The sequence below is a fragment of the Helianthus annuus genome, chromosome 3 (genome assembly GCF_002127325.2).
Source record: "Helianthus annuus cultivar XRQ/B chromosome 3, HanXRQr2.0-SUNRISE, whole genome shotgun sequence".
NCBI lineage: Eukaryota > Viridiplantae > Streptophyta > Magnoliopsida > Asterales > Asteraceae > Helianthus > Helianthus annuus.
Window position 1 is genome coordinate 39,201,268 of NC_035435.2, and position 9,413 is coordinate 39,210,680.

Sequence of the window (9,413 nt, forward strand, 5' to 3'; positions counted from 1 at the left end):
TATGATTTCGAGTCGAGTTCTTGTGGTCTCGAGTCGAGACCTTTGTCTCGGGTGGTTAAAACTTATCTCGAAACTTCTGTTACAGCTATTAATGTGAAAACATAACCGAAAATTCGAATTGTTAGGGATTTTGAGATATGCTTCCCTGTTTTAGTGATGATCTAATTTTATCATAATATTTCGAAAATTATAACTGTATATCTTTTAACAGTTTTTGAATAAACTTAACAGATTAAATTGGATCAAACAGGGAAATAACACTCAAAAATCCAAATTATACTCCAAAACATAAAGGATTTCGAATTTTCCTAAGAACACATGATGAACCCTAAAAATAAAACATAAATTCTGGAACCCGAAACCTGAATTTTAAGGTTTTTTAAAAAGCAGATTTCGGACATCAATATTAACCATATGATTTCGAGTGAACTTTTTATTATCTTTTTTCCGAAAAAAACAATGATTTCGGCACATATGACTCGAAACCAGCCGTGAATTTTATTGAGTTTTCTAAACTTCTGTTTTCCAGATTTCAATCCCAGAATAATGGATACGAAAACAGAACTGACTAATCAACATATGCTCTGATACCACATGTTGGTTCAGTTCTGTTTTAGGCATAATGGAAAACATGAAAACATACCTGATTGCAGCAGTACAGGCCAACAGAGAATCCAGATGGAGACACATCAATAAGGTTTGACATGATTGTCATCTTGGTCTGGTTCCTCCTTAGGGTGCAATCTAATGGTGGTGATGATAAGAAACCGAATAAGGGAGTTCGGCTATGGAGATGGAGGTCGATATTGATGTTATGATTATTAGGTTATGTAAAATTGTCTAACCCTTTAACCTCCACATTATTCTCGTTATATTTGCACCCAGGAGGAAACCCTAATTAGTTAATAAGGGTAATTAGGCCCATCAATAATTACCAACTAATTATTTAATAGGATTATTATATATTTTGATCCATATAATGTAAATGATTATAATGGCTACTAGATTAAGTATAAAATAAATATTTTAATCTTACACAATCCAGTTACAACATAAAAACTGAAATATTCGTTTATTTAGCAAATTACAAGACTGGGGAAACAGAAAAGGCGAAATATTCTTGTTATAGATTAGGTTTAGCGGTTTGAAACCATACTAGAATCAAATTCAAGTTCAGTTTCGGTTCGATTTTGAACTATTGTACTGGATTCGGTTTCAACCGAAATGTTCTCCAAGCCGATGAACACCTTTTTAGTACTCCTTTATCTTTTTATATATTTAATATGATTTTTATAACTAATATTAAAACCATATAAATAAGTAACAAGTTTAGGCTTAGGTTGGTTGTAACTTGGGCTTGGGGTGGTTTTCAAAAAAAAAAAATTGTTGTTCTAATCCATACATCTTTCCCTTCTTTCATTACTTTACTTTTCAACACACAGCACCATCAGAATATAGAGAGAGAAAGTTAAGCTCAGAGAGAGAGAGAGAGGGAGAGAGGGAGAGGTTGGCGACGATGGTGGTGAATCTTCTCCACTATTCATCACCGCCACTATCATCGGCCCACACTGTCACCACGACCATCACCCAATCCCCAGCGCACCTCCCCCACCAACCCCAATAACACCACTTAAAACCCCCAAATTGTCACACATCTTCGATTCAAGAAGCAAAAACTCATCTCCTATGGGCTCCAAGCAACCTAGCTTCGGTGACGGTGCAAGCCGTAGGTTCGTCTTCAGTTTATATTATTTTTACATTTGGTTGATGATATAAGCTAGAAATTCGTTTGTTTAATTGTTATAGGAAGATTTTAATCGGTGGTTTAGCAAAGATACTACCATAGGTTAGTGTTTAGTTGTATGTGTTTGTGTAATTATGACAGTGCCATTATTTATATCATCATTTGAAGTGTTTATGTATATAATTGTGTATAGGTACATTGTTAACTATTTTACAAAGTATGGAGACCTGACAGATTTGGTTATCATGAAAGATCAGTAAACTGGTCGTCTGAGGTGCTTCGGGTTTATTACGTATGCGGATCCTTCGGTTGTTCACATTGCTTTGAGGAGTATCAAAATAATGGAATTATATTATCAAAATAATGTTCATCAGGTATTTTTATTTAAATTCTTTACTGGTCTGTAGTTTTTACCTTAGTTCCTTTTATATAAATTCTTTTCTGATCTGTAATTTTTACCTTTAGTTCCTGAGGTGTGGGAGTACCTTTTTTTTTTTGCTGAAATTAGGGTCTTCATTTGAGGTGTTTATGATTCATGTAACTGGTTAAGATCTCTGGGATTATTATACAATACCTCTATTTTTGCATATATTCTAAGATATCTAAAACTAAGGTAGCGTTCGTTTCATGGAATGGAATGGAATGGAATTAGGAAGTTTTTCTTTGTAAAATTGATCTTGGTTGGGGGAGGGAGGAATTTGAAATCCCATGAATTTCTTTAATCTATGAAATTTGTGACTATTTCAACATTCCATTCCATTCCTTCATTAGAGTGAAGGATTTCTAAGGAATGTTGAAATAGTCACAAATTTCATAGATTAAAGATATTCATGGGATTTCAAATTCCTCCCTCCCCCAACCAAGATCAATTTTACAAAGAAAAACTTCCTAATTCCATTCCATTCCATTCCATGAAACGAACGCTACCTAAGAATTTCTGGGAAGCAATGTGTATTTAGGTGATGCAACACAACGATTAAGAATACAACACTTTACATACTACATTTCTTCACTAGCAAGCATTCATAAGTGTTCATGTTATTAGTTAGGCCAGGGGGTGTGGTATAAAGCCCCCCGCCACATAAGCGTCGTTAACGCCCTATAGCTCCCCATAGCCACCCCCTGGGCGCCAAAGGGGGAGCGCTATGGGGAGGGCTCCATTGCACTAACGCCGGTTAAAGGGGAAAGAAGGTGGGGCCCACTCTTTTCAACTAATCAAATCTCTTCTTTTTTTTTTTTTTTTTTTTTGTATTTTGTTCAATAGATTGAGAAGCTGTTGAGAGTAAAGAGGAATGCCCTTTTCCCTTTAGCATAGATAATCTATCTTTCTTATTCTTATATATAGCTTACTCGAAGGTTAGCCCCCTCTGCTAGCCTTGATGGAAGCGAAAGAAATCAGGCAAGTGAAAGTGAAGTTGACTATAGCTTTTTGGCAAGCGATCTAAACAAAGAAGCATAGCCCAGTAATGACTATCAATTTACTAAGAGAAGAAAGATCGGATTGTAGGCTAGGTTCAAGGTATGCCAGTTTCTTGATTCTACTCAACTTTCCAAATTGGCTTAGTGGCGTGGCGTGGCGTGGCGTTGAGGTGGCCTTAAAACTTGAAATGATGTTTAATTATTCTTTTAGATTTTCACTTATATTGTGTTTTCTTGATTCTAAGTTTTTGATTCGTGTATAATACAAGTATCAGTGATGGGTTTTATTTTATATGAGATAATTACAATTGTAACTTATTACATGATTACTTTAGTTTTTTACTTTAAGCTAATCTTTATGTACCATTAAGGTGTGGAATAGACAAAAATAATATGTGATTCTTGATTTAATGTATGCAGGTAGCTTATGCTAGAGCCTTACTTCCTTGGGTTAAACATATGGAAAAAAGTATTGTTAACACTTTGCGAGCCGTAGGTGAGTCATACGTAGTCATCAGTATACTTTACTATAAAAAGGCAATGTGAGTTTACATATATTTATTTCACTTTTATGTTTTTATTATTATAATGACGACTACAAATGGAAAATTGATGGTTGAACTTAATTAATCTAGACAACGCCTCGCTGAGAACCTCACAGAAGTAACGGTGAAAGCTGCAAATATTCGCGAGTTACAAGCTGAATTGAAGGTGATCATCGACGCACTTTAGGTTTATTCGTATATGTCATATCTAAATTTCTAAGCCCCCCGACCGCATCGCGGCGGGGTCTTCCATCTAGTTAGAAAATACTTTTTAGATGTGTTATTGGTTTGCAAAATTATAGGATAAAATGAGGGTATTACAAGGTAAAATATGTAGGAAAGTTTGAGACTCGATTTAGGGGATAATTGGTTAACTAATGAGTGATTAAGAATGTTCTGAACTAGGGATCGTGGTAATCTAGTTTTATATCGACCCATACCCGATTATGAAGCGTCAGTGGAATATCTGATTACTCATCTCACATCATGTCGATTATCGAATATACCTTAAGGTATTTTTAATTTTATATAAGTATATTACCCAAGGCAAACTGGTAAATGTCGTTTTGGTAGTTGGGTCTGGTATTATCTAATATAATACTTGTCTTATACCAGTAATTTTTTTTAAAACCAATCTCATACTTTAATGTCTGTCTCATCTCATCACCCCTCTCGAATGTTTCCGGTTCTGTTTAGTGATGCAGCTTTATTTAATGAATGTATGCAAAGAAATGAAGAATTATGATCAAAGCTTTATTTAATTTCTACTATGGTAACTATTGCTTGAAAATATCAAGATATTTTTACTTTTTGATGCAACATTAAGAAAATATAAAACTATCAAAATAATTCATTTTGAGTAACCATTCAAGTTTATTCTAAAATTATTCCATATATAAATAACTTTTTCATGCATAAACACTTGTAACTTGTGCTTTGGGGATTTCTTAAAAAAAAAAAAAACTTGATTTTTTTTGTTTTAACCCAAAGATTTATGCCTTTTTCAATTTTAACCCTACAAAATTTGTTTTTTTAACTTTAACTCAAAACTTTTCATTATTTACAATTTAACTTCACAACTTTTGTCAATCATATTTTTCGTCTTTGGTTTAACGTTTTTTACGTTTCGTTACGTATAGTTCTAAGTTTTCGAGTTAATACGATGCAACGTGTGAGTGTGGTTCAACTTATTTAAGTTTTGTTTCAAATTTTGCAAGTTAACACGGCGCAATGTGTATGTGTGGTTCAACATTTTTACCTCTATTTTTTCATGTTTGACAGGTTCGTCGCAACACGCAGATCCTAGGTCGAGTTAGTGTTGGTGGTCGATCACGGTTGTGTGACATTAGTACTATTTGACAACGTTTTACGCCCCGCCGTAACGCGGGGTGTGCTTTGGGAGTTTTCCAAAGAAAAAATGGTTATGTATATAGTTGTCGTAACCTTGGCTTTAGGGGTTTTAAAAAAATTGATTTTTTTTACTTTTCACCCAAAAGTATTTCATAATTACTTTTAACCCAAAACTATTTGTTTTTTTTTTTTTACTTTTAACCCAAAGCTTTTTATCTTTTGCAATCTATCCTCACAACTTTTTTTACTTTCAACTTTGATCCTTTATAATTTTCATTTTCCGCAAATTTTTCGCTTTATGTTTGGTTCTAAATTTTGTGACTTAACACATCGCAACGTGCGTCTTTGCTTTAACGTTTTCACGTTTCGTTCTAAATTTTGCGAGTTACCACGACGCAACGTGCGTGTATGGGTGAACGTTTTTACATCGTCTATTTTTTTTCCCGTTTGACAGGTTTAACATAATGTGCGGGTCCTAGGTCGACTTAGTTATAACTAAAGAATCCCCGCCGCATTGCGGCGGGTCTCAATTCTAGTTTAATTTAATGAAGAACGACAACTAACTTGGATTTCATTATCTTTGTTGTATAGTTTTGTAACATCTTAAGTTATACTTCAAATTCTACTTTCAAAACAACCAAACATTAATCAACGTCCAAATCATTCAAGGCAGAGTTTTTCAAAAAACGAGAAAAATAATCAGGTTTTGAGTTGTCCTATCTAACCCGCTAAATAAACAAGTCGTGTTCCAGTAGACCTATTTAACCCAATAGATTAAACAGTCGACCTGCTAACCCGTTCATGACTAGTTTACCCATTTTTTATAACCCGTCAACCAAGTTGGCAACATGGCGTATTAAGATATATGGGTTAAACGGGCCGTAATTTGATACGATCAATAGTTTTTACACGAATAAAATACAGGTTTGTTCAGCTTAAACTATTTAACCCACTAACCCAACATGCTGATTTACGCCCTAGTTTACACCGATGCTTCTACAGTTCTACTCTACCTCATTTCCTATTATATCCACGTATACCACCCTCCGGTATGTATCACATCCACGTACACCAAAATTTGACAAAATCACATAAGCATTCTCGAGGACATGAACAATTACATAATCCATGATGTAACACCCTCATTAAATGCAGATTTGATCGAAATTTCGTATGATATAGGGTAGTACGTGTCATTTTTTGGTACCCACGTAACAAAATTGACTTTAAGCCACACATTTCGGGTGACTTAAGTTTCAAACTTCTAGATTTAAAAATGTCACATGTCAAACAAATTCGAAATTTTTATTTGTAATGTCTCCTGACCGCCTGCATTTAATGTGGGTGTTACATAAATAATACTGTAGTTTTTACTTAAAAGGCTAATGCGAATTATAACTTTAAAGGGTGTGGGGTTATGATTCGAACATGATTTGACACGTATGAACATGAATAGAGGGCTACATCACGCTTTTTTTAATATTTTATGGTGGTTGGCGTTAATTGAACCACGATTACCACGAGCCACCTTTTTTCCATTTTACTAGATTTTGACACTTTAAAAAATAAATTAAAATAATAAATAGGATAATTTTTTGGGTAATGACCACACTCTTTGACAATTCGGTGTGGAGGGACATGAAAATAAGGCGTTATGCGATATGTGGCAACTGCGGAAGTACGCGTCAAAAAAGTGGTGTTGTGCAAAAAATGGAGTGAAATGGGCGTGAAAGGGTGACGTTATTTAACACGTGGCACACTTATTATTGTTGTTGTTGTTGTTATTTTATTATATACTAAAATAATATAAAAAAATATTAATTTATATAAAAAACATTAAAATTAATTGCATCAAATCACACACGGCCACGTCGTCTCACACTATGCCCTCCATGCCGGTGGAATTTATGTCACCCCTTCAACAACGCCGGCCTCCATGCCGTATCCGAGATGGTGTGCCTGGCATGGAATGGCTTCCACGCCCATACCGCGTAGTCTTATGGTAGTGGTTTTGGATAGTGGATTAAAATTAGGTAAACATTGCAACTATATGGAAGGTCATGGCGGTCGTTATAACCACACCCTTTAACCTAAAGGTTTATAAAGTGAATTCTAAAACCAGGGGATTCTTCATAAATAAATAAATAATTATTTTACTTAAAACAAGTGGGAGTATGATTGCGACACATTTATATGTATATATATGATATCTAAAAGCCACAAAATCATACAATTTCAAATGAAAATGTGATAGAAATATGAGAGTTTAGGGAATTGTGATCAGAAAGAAAGATCGAATGTAAATCGTAGTCAAGCCTTAAAAAAATAGAGAATTTTAAATATGGACCCAAGCTTTAACTTAATTTTTGTACATCCGCGTTCTATGATAATGTTTCAATTCAAGTTGGTGTCTTAGTTTGGTTATATTCTACTACAATGCAGTTAGTTTTGTTTTGGAGACCTTTGTTCTTGGCCTTTTGGTTTGTTTGCAAGTATAGAGATTTGATTAAAATCTATGTATGATAAAAATGTTAGGGGCCGTTTGTTTACATCTTAATGAGCCTTTTAATGGTTCAGATCTCTTACTAGTTCAGCACTTAATGGTTCAAACCTCTTACTGGTTCAGCACTTAACCATTCAAATGTTGCCAAACAGCCTCTTCTTAATTAGTAATTTGTTATTTTCCTTTGATCTATAAAGTGTAAGACATGTAAGTTATAACTATATGTAAAGTTAGAACGTGATACATGGACGTGGTTATGGGCATCCGCATGAACATCTGTACGTGGGCTAATGGATTTTCTTTATTTATTAGTTATTTCTAAAGTATTTGGTGTTAGTGACAAATAGAAAAAGAAACGTTCCACTTTGTTTCATTTCACAAAACAATAGACTTACATCCAGCTCAGTCTTCTTCTACACATGAAAGATTAAACACACTTGCTCTTGTTCTTACACTAGTGACTTCGTCTCCAACAGTACAATAATTTCTTTCTGGGCCGGATTTTGGGCCAGCCAATCCGTGTCGTCGCTCAAGACCCAAATTTTTAAAGAGCTCGAAAGGTTTTTATAAGCTTTTATATATATTGTAAATTATTATATGTTTAGTATATTCATCCGTTTATTATACATAAAAATCTCGGTAGTGGAGTGTAAAAAATTTCATGTAGAGGTCTCAAGTTCAAGTCTTGACTCCAACACCAAGATCTTATTTTTTTTTCTTAATTCATTTCCCCTTGATCAGTTTTTTTGTGTCACCCAGGGTCTAAACTTTTTTAGAATTCTCGGGGACAGTCACTAGAGTGAATGTTTAAATGAAAGTGCGTTAACCAACACCACCCCATCCCACCTCCCGGTTTGCGACAATGCAAAAAAATCAAAAATAATATCCCAAATCAACTAGACATGAAGTGAAAAAATGATACAAGGTATAAAGCGCATTAATTGTAGCGGATTTGTCATAACTCATAATTGATGTTTTCATCTCATTTGTTATTCAGCCCAATCTGTATTGTTGTATGATTTGAAATAAGACTGTCCCATAAAAACCTCTAAACTCCTAATAAGCCATTATCCATAATCAATGGCTGACACGACTTTCTACAAGGCCCTATAGCCTTAACGCAATCTCGTACACCCTGGTAATGCCTAACCCGACCCGACTATTAGTTCACTATCGTGATCTCTTACACTCGTCGACAACTTATGGCACATTACTCTTAAGATTAAACAAAACATATCAATTTATTATAAAATTATAATATCAACTTTTTTTTTTTTTTTTGAATGGCAAACAACTCTTCATTTCATAACCCAATATATACAAAACACATCTATAATATCAACTTACTTAACAGGTTCCAACATATCCACTTCCTTGCAAATAATGTTAAGTTCAACATATTATTTCGAAAACAAATTTTAAAACCGACCTAATTAGGCAACACAAAAACAATTTTTAGCACCTCTACAGTTGGTTTGGTTGGACAGGGCATTCCCCATCGATACCCTTCATGGCTTCACCCTACCAATCATTTGTTGACAACTCACCTGCCTCCATGAACCCGACGAAAAAACAAGTACCAGCGCCAGTGTTACCGAAGGTACCCAACCTCTCGTGTTGTTTTCCAGGCCAACACAACCACCCAATCATCACCTCCATTCTTTAGTAACTTCTAGTGTATTATTTATTTAACAAATAACAAAAGAAACTATACTCAAGCTTTAGAAATAGAGCCCAAAATGATCAAAACTCACATTAATTAAACAAGCCTAGAAAAGCTTAATTTTTGAGGTTTTAGTTCAGTCATTAACTTTTAAACCTTAATTTCACAATTAATCACTTGCACAACAGA

The 9,413-nt window shown here is 34.4% G+C and overlaps 1 long non-coding RNA gene across 2 annotated transcripts; it reads left to right on the plus strand.

Annotated features, from left to right (window-relative positions):
• Positions 1-1,501: 1,501 nt before the first annotated feature.
• Positions 1,502-3,258, plus strand: LOC118490585. 2 transcript variants are annotated; one of them, XR_004889431.1, is made up of 4 exons: positions 1,502-1,730; positions 1,807-1,846; positions 1,938-2,118; positions 3,090-3,258. It is a non-coding gene; the product is annotated as an uncharacterized LOC118490585 (long non-coding RNA). The 2 variants fall into 2 exon arrangements; XR_004889432.1 differs by lacking the exon at positions 1,807-1,846.
• Positions 3,259-9,413: the final 6,155 nt, after the last annotated feature.